The sequence below is a fragment of the Pleurodeles waltl genome, chromosome 3_1, assembly GCF_031143425.1.
Source record: "Pleurodeles waltl isolate 20211129_DDA chromosome 3_1, aPleWal1.hap1.20221129, whole genome shotgun sequence".
In the NCBI taxonomy this organism is placed as follows: Eukaryota; Metazoa; Chordata; class Amphibia; order Caudata; family Salamandridae; genus Pleurodeles; species Pleurodeles waltl.
In genome coordinates this window covers 405397417-405412465 of record NC_090440.1, presented here as the reverse complement: position 1 = coordinate 405412465, position 15049 = coordinate 405397417, and the positions used below count along the sequence as shown (strand labels likewise).

General features: G+C 41.4%; 1 protein-coding gene across 1 annotated transcript in view; it reads left to right on the top strand.

The window, feature by feature from the left end:
* The window catches only part of LOC138284150 (ras and EF-hand domain-containing protein-like), a 226438-nt gene that overhangs the window by 42093 nt on the left and 169296 nt on the right, over positions 1-15049 (top strand). The window lies entirely within an intron of this gene.

Sequence of the window (15049 nt, the reverse complement as noted above, 5' to 3'; positions counted from 1 at the left end):
TCCACCTCATATTGCTGGACGAATTTAAAATCTTTTGAACAATAGGCTGTAACTGTAGCCGTAGGCCTAGACCCTTGTATCACACCTTAGGATGGATATAAATCAGTAGCTTCATGAATAGTGTTGGGGCTGCCCTGAAGAAAGTGACAAGCCTCCCCACCCCTCCCAAAAGGAGGGGGCAGAAGGGAAGAATTATAATTTACCCTGGGTGGTAGGAATTTTGTCGATCCCTGCAGACTCCAGAACTTTCCCTCACAGAAACATGAGAAAAATGCTTGATTTTGGCAACATTTTGAGGTTTGCAGGGCATTCTGGGTAAGACAACATGTGGGATCCATGTAAGTCACACCACCATGGACCGTCCCAGGTGTTTGGTTTTCTGAAATGTATGGGGTTAGGAGGTTCCCTTGGTTGGCAGCTTATTACAGGCCTAAATACCTCTGCTATCCACACAACCCAAAGGTCATTTTTCATTGTGAAAATTTGATGCCTTAATGTTGCATTTTGTGGCTCTACTTGTTGTAGACAATAGGCCTACTTACGCAAATGTAGTATCATTTTTCTCAAGATAAATGTGGAAGTGTGGAAACACAGAATATGTAATATTTGTTATTTTAAACTGAATTTCTCCCCATTTTTGGCTTCCAAATGTAAAGCAGAGTGCAAGAAAGAACTCGTTTTGCAAAATGTCCTATGAATCACATAATAGAAACGTACATCATAATCACATCATTAGTATGCTTACAACAGACCACTGCACAAGAAAAACAATCAACGAATACATGACGCTATTTCAAAATCAGACAAAGGGTCAAAAAGCCCCTGGGGGTCGCCAACGTAACTTCTGAAGGCTAGGTCAGTCCTTGTTCGGTCCTTCTGCTCCCAGATAAAGTGTGGCTAATAAAGTGCAGGTGGCAAATTAACAGAGGGTTACACAAGACCTGGTTTACCTTTGCCAATATTAATAAAAATAAATAGATAAAATACACAAAATCACATAAGAAGGTGACGATCGCAACATTTCCCTTTAAAATAATAAGGCACACCCAGCAAAGAAATCCCCTCCAGTAAAAACAATATCGTTTTACTTATGTTGATGGCACATTTAAAAAAAAAAGAACAAATATTTACACAATTAGATGAGTCAAGTTGTTGTGGATAAGCCAGAGCTTCACTGGATCTTCCGATTCCCCACGCCCTGATTATTGGAATTTAAATAATTTTAATAAAACCAGGGTAAAATTGACAAAAGAAAATAAAGTGCAGAAAACTCTGCCTTTTCATGTATTTCACAAAAGTCCGGTCTGTGGGATATCCCAATACTCCACCTTAAGCCCAACTCTTGCCAGTCTTCACATGGTAAAGTGTTGATTGGCAGCTGAGATTTTCCCCCATGTCATACACAGATGTTATCTAGGTCATTTTCTCCCTTAACGATGCGGATTATTTGAACATTTCCAGGAGCCGCTCCATGCTTGCTTGCCAGCCAATCGGCAGTTGCTTTCTGGTTGAAAACTTACATGCACATGCTCAATGACGTAGGTCCTGATATTTTGGGAACCCCCCACCCCACACAAGCACACTGAGGACTCCTAACTGGTATCCTCTGAACTTAGATACTTCTCATATTCAAGTTGAATCCACACGAAATCTTGGTGTAATCTATGATCATTTTCTTAGTTTCAAATACGAAATTAATGGTAGTCTACTTGAAGATATTCAGAACGTTCATCCCCTTCCTTCCTCTTTTGCCCTAAGGTCTATGTTTCAAGCCATCATTCTCTCAAAAATCTACTGTTAAAACTCATTCTACTTGGGTTAGCCCGGATGCGTGCTGCAAAGGCTTCAGCTCATTCACAATATGGTCGTCAGTCTTCTGCTAAGGCTTCTACAAACTAAATAAGATTAAATATACCACAGTATGTTCATAGGTATTTATATTTTAACCTAAATTGCCTGCGTATGATGTGAGCTGGCATGCTGCTCTCCCTTAACTATTCCTTCCAGTATCTCATTTAAGATATGGCTCTAGAAGTATGGGAACGGAGCATATGGAATTAGGCTGTTAGTTTTATTCCTACATTTAAAGTGAATTGTACATTGATCAGCATTTAAACAGCAGTAATTAAAAATAAAATAGAATTCAGGGATTAAGGTGGTGCAAATCAAATTGTCAAATTCACGAGTTAGGTTGTTCTGGATTTTTTAAGCATATGTGAGTCTTTTACCAATTCATCATTCTGACGTATTTTGTTCTTAAGGATTGCGCAACAGTTTTACAAGACCAGAAACTTGAAAAACACGTTTTTTAGTATGTGACTCAGTTTGTTAACTCTCAATATTTTATAACGATTCGCACATGATCAGTAAGTGTTGCAGCACTGTCAGCAATGGCTTCTCTTTTAGTGACCTATTTCTATAAGTACTTTGGAAGAAGTTTGTAAATAAAATTTGCGAGCCCATTTTAAGAATCGCGTGAAACAACAGTCATTACTCCAATGGTGAATGCACCGATCATTACCACATGTTTAAGTTGAAACCCTCAGCCAGTAGAAACTAACAAATGGTACCATTAATTCTATCAAACTCTATCACTTCCATTATCCACTTGTATACTCTTTTTCTCCAACTGTCTCATATGGAAAGGAATTGAGGAGATTCTGGAAATACTGCACTGACTATTTTAAGCATCCTGAGCATCAAGTGGTTGAACACTGCTGAAGGGATCTCAACCCAACAGCATTCTTTTGAATTAGAATGATCCCCTATTGTAAGTGATCTGGATTTTGAATTCAGCAAGATCTGATGTTATGAAGCCGAAACATCAATGGTACTGAAAAAAACTGCCATCAGTAATCAGCGTCAATATCCCTCCATTGTTTGTAGTAGTTATCTATCAATCCAGTTGTTGCAGTTTAGACTAGGGCAATGCATTATAAGAACATTTACTGAAAGGTGAGGACTAATGTAATGTCTCACAGGGTTGCAGAGGACTCGTAGGGCAGATAGAGGGCTGGAAGATTCAGAGTAACGGCGCCTCCTTAACTGTGCCGACTGCACAGCTCTGACACCTCGGCAATCTGAAACCCAAACAAGGCCTGCGGGGGATAGAATATTCAGCAGCTTAATCCACTGCTAAGTGAAGATGATTCTCACAAAGATGGTGACTTCCGGCACCAGTAAACAAATTCAGAATACTGGCAGAATAGAGAGACTAGTATGGATAGTTGGTCACAAGATCACTGTTGTTTCAGGAGCTCAAAGAAAGTGGAGACTTGAAATAATGCTACACACAGCCAAGGCCTGGGTGCAATGAAGGTCTCTCTAGTTTCTTTCTCGATTGCCCCAGTGATGTGCAACTCCTCCTAATAGCTAAGTTGTTACCATGCTTTTTAATACACACATGTACGGTGCCAAGTGTCTCTTTAGGAGGATCATAGATTGGGGTTGAAAAATCTCATTGCCAATCTGATGGTTTTTGATTAAACTTGAAGGGCAAGACTAATGTTGGTAAGAACACCATCAAAACCACCCTAAATCAGTGTCTAGAAGATGATTGAAACAAGACAAAATTCAAGGGCCAAAATGAACAGCAATTGTCAATGAACGCCAAAAATATATAAATAAATAAACAATAGTCTGGGAATACATGCATTGTGATGCATCCTTGTTAAGCTAAAGCCTGCTTGTACTTGCTTTACACAGGAAAATATAAAATCATACCACAGGAAGAAAGGTAAAGTCCATCTGAATGGGAATATTAAAACAGCAAACATTGAAGCAACAATATTGAGCCTGGCACTTTACTCCTCCGAAACCCCCAAACTCATCTGCGGAGTGCCTCAGGACTCATCGCTGGGCCCCACCCACTTCAACACATACATGATCCCTCAGGCCAATGTTATATGCACACACAACATCAATATCCTCTTGTACACAGATGACTTGTACGCAACTCATACCTTCCCTCTCAGACAAAACACAAGAAACAAGTTCACCCCCTGCAAGACCGAACTCGCCAACTGGATGAAAGCCATCTGTCTCAAGCTCAACACCAACAAGATAAACCCCATCAATATCTTCACCAAGAAAACCTCACCATGAAACTGGCCAAACTCAAACCTACACCCAAAACCTTCACAGAGATCTTCGGAATGATCAACAGCAAGCTGGATATGACCACACAAGTCAACACCATAATTGCACTTTGCTTACACACCCTGAAGATGCTGTGGAAGAGCTCCAAATGTCTCCCAAGCAACAATAGAAAAACCGAGACCCCAGTCACCAGCAAGCCTACACCAGATCACCAAACTTACTACAAGACTACAAACCACCCAGAACTCAGCAGAGAGACTCATCCTCAACCTCCTACAGAGAATCCACATCACACCCCAGAGAACTGCACTGTCTCCTGATACACAAATATGCTTACACACACAACTCGGGTCACAACTACCTGACCAGTTGCACCTCTTTCCACCAACCACTCAGGCACTCCGCTCTGCAGGATTCCTGCTGGCACATCTCACACATATACAAAATCAGATCAAGAGGATGGAGGTTCACTTACATCGGCCCTAAAGAAAGGAGTGAGCTCCTACTCCGCATCAGAGCACCCTCCTCCTCTCCTCTTGAATTCCACAAGAAGCTCAAGACCTGGCTTTTCAAATAATCAACCTGCCACAAGCAGGGCTATACACACAAACCTGCTCAGTGTCAGGATACCCTCAAGGGTGAAAGTGTGCTTTACAAATACACATAACACTGCAAAGGTGTAGATAGGAAGTTAGAGGCACCTGCTCTTCTGGGGAAATTGTGTTTCCAAGTAACTGTTCGTAAAGGAAGAAAGTGGCCTTGTTTGACATCCCTCATGCCTCCATACTGTCCCATTTGTCCTCTTCACTCCACAGTCTGTATGAGACACACAAGCTTAGCACATTTACTAGGTCGCACTATTGTCGTCTCACACAACACGAGGTCATAGAAACACGCCTCTGCAGGTAAATCTTACTCCATATTCTGCACTGAGAGGAAACACCCACAAGAAGCCAGTCACTTCTTTTTACTGCGTGCCTTGACACCCCCCAGCATTGACCTTCTAGATTTTCTCCTCCTATTTAAAAAACCTAGAAACCCAACAACGAACACAATGCAGCCTTCCATGATAGCTAGAATGGTCAGTAAGACTTTATTATTTAATGTGATCGTCAAAGCAGCACACACTACAAATTGATCTGTAGCTCAACACTTGTGGACTTACAAATTTAAGTCATTAATATCGTGAATTTCAGATCCCTGCAAAGGTAAGACCTCTGAAGATGGAAGGTACTGGCATATCTCTGCACCTGACACTGAACTCATTAGGCAATTTCACCAAGTGGGAAGATGCACTATCTTTCTGCAATGACTTCCTGCCAGGGCTATTCTCTATGCTCGGTCTTCAGGGAGCTGAGGTGGTGGTTCTATGGAGATACTTTCATGGAATTACATTATTTACCCTGAATGCCTTATCAGACCCAGCACTGGAATCCGAAATCCATCAGCCCACTCATAAGCCCCTCCCGTCAGTCCCGCAAGGTAACGTTTCTACAGTGTAGGCTAGCTTGAGTAGGGGCATGCCGTCATACTATCAGTTGTGCAGTGGGGGTCCCCTAATAAACAGCTTTTGGCTTTAATCTCTGGCGTTCTTGTACCATAGAGTATCCCAGTGCTGGACAATGCCAAAGATGTCTGATTTCTATCTAAGGTTTTGTCCCCACTGCACAGCTGCCAACATTATAAAACGTTGCATCGTATGGTCATTATCAGAATTATAGGGTTGGGGTGTGAGGTCGAGCGTAGCAAATAAACCCAAATCTTCAAGAGATAGAGGGGGCTAATTTGGAAGGACCCTTTTTCTCCCACATGTTTTTAATAAATGGGATCAAATAGTGCATTTTAGTGCAATCTGTTTCTAAAGTATTGTCTAAAAAGCCAGCGGTATTTCATAACAGTTCTGAAAGCAAACTAAAAAAGAATGTAATTCTTCTGACTTTGGAAAGAACACATGGGCATTATTTCCCGCCACGCCACATCATGTATGTCCCAATTAAAAAAAAAGGTTAATCCAATGGAAAGACTGAGTGGGTGCATTGAATATGTTAGGTGGCTGAATAGCATTATTCTAACTTTACCCCCAGCAATGTTTTCTGTGCTTATATTGCTGGTTATCAAGAACTCCACAAAGTGTCAACACTTCTCCCCAATTTACTATGCCTTATTTCTGAGTATGTGTGACTTACTCCTAGAAATTCAGCCACACCAAATCTGCACGTTCTTCTGAGAACTTTTTTGCTGCGTGCCTATTCACCTTTTTTTTCCTGTAAAGGCGGGCTATTGAAAAAAAAGCCAACCTATTATGAATACACCTGAACTAGTCGCTAGAGAAATGGCAACGATTATTGCCCCATGTGCTACCAATTTGGTGAATTTCACATTCAAGGCAGGCTATATGCCAACCTGGGTTCAAAAATGTGATCCTGACCTCGCTGCTTCAAAAGGCCTCCATGGACCCCAATGACAGCCAAAATGGATGCCTAATAACTGGACTGCCTTAGTTTCAAAGTTTTGGAGAGAACCACGGCGTCTCAGCTACAGGAATTCTTCAGCAGTCATCAACGAGCGGAAAGACACCAGCCGGACTTCTGAACACAGCCTAGTATGGAAACTGTGCATTTCTTATTACCTGGTGATCTGAAAACTTCATCATAGAAAGAAGAACTGGCATTGCTAATCCTAACTTGACTTGTCCACTGCGGACTTCGGCATTGCGAACTTTAACCTATTGCTTCATCGTGTCAGGTCAAGATCTGCAGCTTTAAAATAGTTTACATCAATTTAAAGGACCAAAGGGAGTTATGTTCGACTGGGCCTCCTTTTCATCTGTGGAAACTAAAGGCGCTATCACCACTGGTATTCGGTATTTCCATACACCGTTGTCTTCCATCATCAGAGCAAGAGGTCTGCAGTTTCCCTGTTATACAGATGTATCTGCTTGTCAATGACCAGTACTCAAAGGAGGTTTGGAGAAAGTAAATAACCACCCCTCATCAAGTCCTCTCTGAGCTCTGACCAGGCTGAAAAAGTTAGCAGTTTTCTCCGAACAGGGGAAAACTATATTGAAAAAGATACAGTATTAATCCGTTAATGCAGTTATTCACTGTTCTGGTTAGAAAAGTTGTAATCGCCAGAATTGAGCTGAAATGGGAGATCCCCGGTCCCGGGGTATATCCACACCAAAGCCAGCACAGTTATATTGAGTAAACAAAAAGTGCTTTTTATAGGCTCAAGCTGCTGCTTAAATGTGGTTTGCACCTAAAAACGTATATCCTACAGCCGTAATATCCTCATTTTGCAGAACTTCGAAGGGTAAAAAGCTGTACACACCATGGTGTTAAAAAATAATTCTTGATGTTGGAGTGAAAGTAGGGATGTGAAGGAGAAGCCATTCCCAACCAACAGACATTGAGGAATACTGGAAATGGAAACTGTATGATATAATCCGAATACATCTAGAAGTATCCTTGCAAGAGTTGACTAAAATTCTCTTTACAATCACAATTGTTAAATAACAATACTACATCAGCAATTACAGTAACAGCAACTCTAAACAGTATTTCACTCATGTCAACTCGTGACAGTGATGTATAATGTCACAAAAAATGGTTACAGGGAGTAGAGGCGCCAGTTAAAGCAATACATTAATATTAATCTCAGCTTTGGACAGAAAATACACGCATGAAGCAACCTCCCTGGGCCAACCTGGAGACTTCGAGAAATGCCACTAAGAAAACCTGAATGAACAATGTAAATAAAGTTGCATGCACCAAGGGCCTCGGCGGAAGTTCTCACAGAAAAGGGATTAGCACGGAAAGAGAAAGGCACTAGCATATTACGCTTCGCCCGACCCATGTCTACTAATGATGAACCAATCCACGTCTACAGTAATAGCGAGCTGCCGCCGGAGGGCCACATTACATCTTCAGTCACCACCACACGGATTACACAAAAGATGCAGCTGAAATGCACCGAACTGGCACCTGCTTAGACCGTTAAAAGGAGGGAAGAAATATTAATGTGCATAGTTTACAAAGAGTGTGCAATCCTAAAGGGTATCGCTTTTAAGTTTGTAAATGTATTTCGAATCAAGAAGGCTGAAATATACATGTAACAAGATACGTAAAGATGCAGGCTCAATGTAATGACCGTATAATAGAGGAAAAAGATCAAACAAGTATTAAGGGTGCCGCTTTTAAAGTTCTGAAGGCCGCCTGACGACTTGAAGCTAATATGTCTGTGTGCGATGGAAACACGGAGTAAAAGTAACAAATATTGCGCAATAATATTTGACGACATAGCAGGAAGGCATACAAATAAGCAGATAAAAAAAGGCAACGTAAAGCATACTTGCGGCAACAAATACAGAGCACACAAAACATTAAATATTGGCACATTAATATGTAAACACATAAAACAAACCCACAAAAACAAGTAAACGAAAACTTTCCATTCAAAGTAAAGTCGATATGCAAAAAAGAAAAACATACAAACAGTAAGAACAAGCACATTAACACCTGTCGACATGGAGGTAAGGCAAGTGAGTACATAGTTTGCAAAGCACAATGTTAAGCATACATGCATAGACATAACCCACACGATTTAAGTGCATTAACAGTTCCTGACATCTCAGTAGACCGTATAAATAAACGCTTTTGCAAAAGACGACAACGTGTGAAAATCAACGCATAATGCATTGAACAAAATAAAATACTTCCATCATGCTGCAGACAAGAGCATGTAAACTTTGTTGAAATAAGTCCGCCAAAACAATGCCGTCACGCAATATAATTGACACTCACAACAACTAATGAAAATGTTACATTGAAACAGGATACTCCAGTAAGCACCATTAGAACACACCTACCACTATATCCTGACCCTGCAAGTAACAAACGGGCAGGAGAAGGCTGGCCAAGGTCCCTTTTCTACACGCCCATAAACATGAGGCTATCCGACAGCTAAATCTGTCTCTAGGCCAAACCTAAGAAACAGCATTACGTGAAAATAGTAAAAGTTGGTCAAAATTTGACAAAGAGTAGCTCTCTCTGGATCAGCACGTGGCCTGGAAAGAAAAGAACTGACGTCACTGCGCTGAGGCGGCATCTATGTACTACTCCTGATGTCATCACAGCGACTACGATGCCCGCGGAGTTGACGGATGCCACCTACCAACGCGCAAGGATATTGCTCGAAGAAAAAAATCTCCGGATCCAGTCTGATGCATGGGGGAAAAGTTCTAAGGTAAGGAATCAAAGGTAAGCAATCTGCGACTAGAATATGTCTCTACCAGATATATTGTTACCGAAGGTAAGTAACTTGTACTTTTTGGCTAGTGGACGTTTGTCTTTGTAAAGACCGTTTAGAATCACCTTAAGTTTCCTGTTCCCAGTATGATGTTTATTCACCATAAATGAGGAATGGGTGCAGGTGGTTCAGCAATGGTGGCACGGGCCCTAACGCAAGCTACCAAAAGGGCCCCTTCGTCCTCCGTTTGGGTAGCAAAAGAGTCAAATATGGTGACGTGGGCCTCTCATTCCTCGGGCTCTGGTGCCCATGCAGCTTTTGTCACCAATTATAGCTCCACTTCTGATTCATCTGCATAAGCATGTTGGATGAAATGCTGGCATTGCCACTGGTTACACCCTTGTGTGAGGCAGCTTTGTGCACTCAGTGTGCTCTGTAATGTGGATATCTTTAGTTGGACACAGCCACCTGCTGGCAAGCAAGGACACGTCAGTTTTAGGACTTGAACACACTCATTGGGCTCATAGGTATGTGTTTTTACAAAATGCACTCTGGCTTCTGGTACTTAAGTGCAGAACAAATGTGTGATTAAAGCAAGCCGCCCTCCCCTAGATTCTAAACATGCGGTGTGCACAATGTCCCTGTGTATGTAACTTGCTTAGGTGAGAACCATCAGCCATTTCACTTGTTGGGTTTGACAAAAGGTGTTGATAAGCACGTGCTATACTTTCAGTGTCTCACCCTCATCTGGATGAAAGTGACAGCATGCACAGCACAACGTGTATCTAGAAGCGCACGTTCGCCCAAAAGGACTGCTGGGATTTGAACCTCTGACCATGATGTCAAAGACAGATTCCTGCTGAGCCACCAGACATAGCAAACCACACTCATGGATTTGCAGTCGCACATAAGTCTTGAGACAGTGGAAAGCTGCAACTACTTTATTCACATCAAGTGTTAAGTCAGCATAAACAAACTGACATAAATTAAAGATGTTATATGTTTTAAGTCTTTTTAAGTCTTGCATACACTGTGCTGCAAGACATATTTACAATTTAGTGGGCTTACAACCGACCCATAGCATACCATTAGTCGTTTTCTTTGTCTCTCTCATTTGCAATCTTTTTATTGTTTAGCTTCCTTTCCTTTCTTGTGTTAGCTTCTCCCTGGAGTATGGACCAAGTACATGTTCTTCCTCGTCTTTGGTCTTCCTTCTCTTTTGCAGTGCATTTGTTTTTATTTTAAGCGTTTCAGTGCTGTTCCTGGAAGTGCAATGTGCTTTCCTACTTTTAAAACAGGCATACAGCTTCTTGTTTATTTTACTTTAAACCTATATGCCATCCTGATTGACACTTTTTTACACTCATAACCATACTACTCTACTGCACTCTGTACCACACTACCCCACACTATTCCAGTCTACACCACTCCATTCCACTCAACATTCCTCCATGCCACTCCAATTCACTCTACGCCACTCCACTAACCCTTAGCCATACTGAACAGTAGCCACACTGCTGTATACATGGCTAAAATACATTGGCAAAGCCAATATCTCTCACGTAGGCGCGACCTATTTGAATTGCCAATGCTTGTTTTCTCAAGCAATGCCACGCTCACAGAAACCTGGTACCACCATGCATATCTCAAAAGTGAACATTCTGGGCATTGCCAGTGGGAGTGTCTTGTGCTCGTCTTGAAGATATCCTCGCCTATAATACAAAACGGTCATTTCCACTGGCAAAAACCCTCTAGAACATTCACAGAGCAACTGCAAAGACAATGTCTGGTGCTCAAGTTCTTAGGAGCGAGATGGTATCCCAGTGCACAGCATACACCTTTTGCCTACTGTACAGTGTATCATCCATGGGCGAAGAGTAAAGCATGGCATTGTTCAAGAAGCCCACCCCGAACCTTCCCAACATATTTGCTTCCCTTGCAGACAGTGACACTGGAATTAGGGTCACAGGAGGGGCTTCAGCAACCCAGATAACCTTTGAGGGGTTTGTCTGAAAAGCAGCTGCGCCTATCCCTCTAAAAATTATCTTTTTCTTGAAACATTTGCTTTATGTTCAAATGAATAGGGTCCAGTGCCAGCCATCTTCACGTGACAAACTGCTGCCGATCCTTTTAAAAGGAAATATGTGCCTGCCTTTCATTTTTTTTTACCAAATTGAGTCAAAATGTTGTGAACAGAACCTAGTTAGTGGTGATCCTACCAGGGCACAACTTACTATGAAAAGTGAAGACTACAGTGTGACAAATGTGTCTGTCTCTATTGTAAATAAAAATATCTCCTTAGTTTGCAAATTTAACTTTACAAGTTTTTCAAACTATATCAGCAGTATGGGAAGTATAAAGCATTGTGATTATTCAAACCACAGCACATGTAGATTACTCTTGTTCGATGCATTCAAGGTTTATACCACTCATATTTATGCTTTATAATTCTTAAATGGGTCCCATTTAAAATTGACATTTTCAAACTTCAAAACAAATGTATTTTTGACAACACATGTAAGCACAACGTTTAATTGGCGTACAAGCCATTAATCATCCTTCTGATTATGGTAAACGTTGTTGAATAAAGCACGTACTTAAATTTGCGCGGAAACCCCCTTTTCATGCATCATCAGGCCCCTTGTTAACCCACTTACTGTATGTAGTTTTCCTGCATCAAGATAAAATTGCATCACAGCAAACAAAGAAAAACGGCGTTGCATTACCTGCAACAAAAGCCCGGTGGTGAATGCATAGATCAAAAAGCACCTGCTAATTATGGCACTACTCATCATGCCTCATTTGTATCTACCGTATGACAAATCAGGAACTAAGCAGAAGATAAGGTACTTATTTTATTTCGGTTTATTTCCTTATTTAATAAATGAGCACCGTTGAGTTTCTTGTGCCTTTGTGATCTTGGCCATCCCACAGCATTTCAGCAAATTTGATTTGGTATTATTGTTTTCAAAGACATTTATCAATTGTGTTGCCTCTGTACTGCAGGATGCTGAGTCTGCGCAGAAGGTACATTTAGCTATTGTATGTAGAGTGCCAAGAATACAGTACTTACCAAACTCAGCGCTTACTTGGTATAAAATTAGAACAAATAATCAAATTGGTGAAGGTAAATTAAAGAAATAGATTGTAAAATTATACTCTTTATTTAATAAGCAGTGAAATTTCAAAAATAAATTCAGAAATAAATGATAGCTGAGACGATCCGGAATCTAGATAATACCACACATAGAGAGAGCTACATTAACAAATGAATCTGTTTTTCACTTCTCACCTGGGAGATGGGAAGGCTCAGGTGGGCTTCTCAGAGGCAGGTTGAGTCCAATCCACAATTCCAATGAGAGCTCTGCATCATATTCTGTTCTCACCCCGACACGTGCATGTGCCAGCCCTGGTGGGTGTGCATTGCAGACACTTGGCAAGGGTGCTGCCTAGCACCAGGGACCTACTCGCCCAGTGGCCACTTTGCCTTCTCCTGACAAGGTTAGGCCTAGAGTTTTCAGAGTGCTTCGAGTCAGCAGAACACCATGCTTCCAGACCTGCGCTTTCATTTAACAGATCACTGCATTCAGTGAGTACCATGGCATCTTTCTTACCCACGGAACCAACTGGGCTCTTGGCATCAATGGAACCATGGTGAAAGAACGGTATAGAATAAAGGCGACCTCCCTACTTGGAGTGATGGGGCAGTCATATTTAGGGATCATGAAAGGTATAAGGTATAAAACTCTGCATGCTTGGTCCTGGCCTGTATCACAATATTTTGTATGCGTGGTCTTTTCGCACTATTCTGCAAAGCACAGTTCCAAGGACAGCACTGGTGGGTTCGATCCATTGCAGATTGCACTATTTGGTATTTATATCCAAACCATGCTAGAATTAATCTTGAACAAAAGGCCTTTTTTAGTTTACTAAAGCATTGTACTCTTGGTAGCTATTAATTCTCCAAGACGTTGTGCACAGTGGATATTTGTTTGGCTGTGGCTCAGTGTTTCAGGATGAGACAATTCCTAAAATTATACAAATAGGGAAAACAGTGATTCCCTTTTGAATATAGTTGTTTCGAAGCCACTGAGAACCATTGCACCAAGGCTGCTATACAGGGAGTGCAGAATTATTAGGCAAATGAGTATTTTGACCACATCATCCTCTTTATGCATGTTGTCTTACTCCAAGCTGTATAGGCTCGAAAGCCTACTACCAATTAAGCATATTAGGTGATGTGCATCTCTGTAATGAGAAGGGGTGTGGTCTAATGACATCAACACCCTATATCAGGTGTGCATAATTATTAGGCAACTTCCTTTCCTTTGGCAAAATGGGTCAAAAGAAGGACTTGACAGGCTCAGAAAAGTCAAAAATAGTGAGATATCTTGCAGAGGGATGCATCACTCTTAAAATTGCAAAGCTTCTGAAGCGTGATCATCGAACATTCAAGCGTTTCATTCAAAATAGTCAACAGGGTCGCAAGAAGCGTGTGGAAAAACCAAGGCGCAAAATAACTGCCCATGAACTGAGAAAAGTCAAGCGTGCAGCTGCCACGATGCCACTTGCCACCAGTTTGGACATATTTCAGAGCTGCAACATCACTGGAGTGCCCAAAAGCACAAGGTGTGCAATACTCAGAGACATGGCCAAGGTAAGAAAGGCTGAAAGACGACCACCACTGAACAAGACACACAAGCTGAAACGGCAAGACTGGGCCAAGAAATATCTCAAGACTGATTTTTCTAAGGTTTTATGGACTGATGAAATGAGAGTGAGTCTTGATGGGCCAGATGGATGGGCCCGTGGCTGGATTGGTAAAGGGCAGAGAGCTTCAGTCCGACTCAGACGCCAGCAAGGTGGAGGTGGAGTACTGGTTTGGGCTGGTATCATCAAAGATGAGCTTGTGGGGCCTTTTCGGGTTGAGGATGGAGTCAAGCTCAACTCCCAGTCCTACTGCCAGTTCCTGGAAGACACCTTCTTCAAGCAGTGGTACAGGAAGAAGTCTGCATCCTTCAAGAAAAACATGATTTTCATGCAGGACAATGCTCCATCACACGTGTCCAAGTACTCCACAGCGTGGCTGGCAAGAAAGGGTATAAAAGAAGGAAATCTAATGACATGGCCTCCTTGTTCACCTGATCTGAACCCCATTGAGAACCTGTGGTCCATCATCAAATGTGAGATTTACAAGGAGGGAAAACAGTACACCTCTCTGAACAGTGTCTGGGAGGCTGTGGTTGCTGCTGCACGCAATGTTGATGGTGAACAGATCAAAACACTGACAGAATCCATGGATGGCAGGCTTTTGAGTGTCCTTGCAAAGAAAGGTGGCTATATTGGTCACTGATTTGTTTTTGTTTTGTTTTTGAATGTCAGAAATGTATATTTGTGAATGTTGAGATGTTATATTGGTTTCACTGGTAATAATAAATAATTGAAATGGGTATATATTTTTTTTTGTTAAGTTGCCTAATAATTATGCACAGTAATAGTGTCACCTGCACACACAGATATCCCCCTAACATAACTAAAACTAAAAACAAACTAAAAACTACTTCCAAATATATTCAGCTTTGATATTAATGAGTTTTTTGGGTTCATTGAGAACATGGTTGTTGTTCAATAATAAAATTAATCCTCAAAAATACAACTTGCCTAATAATTCTGCACTCCCTGTATTTATTAATTTCAGCTCTGA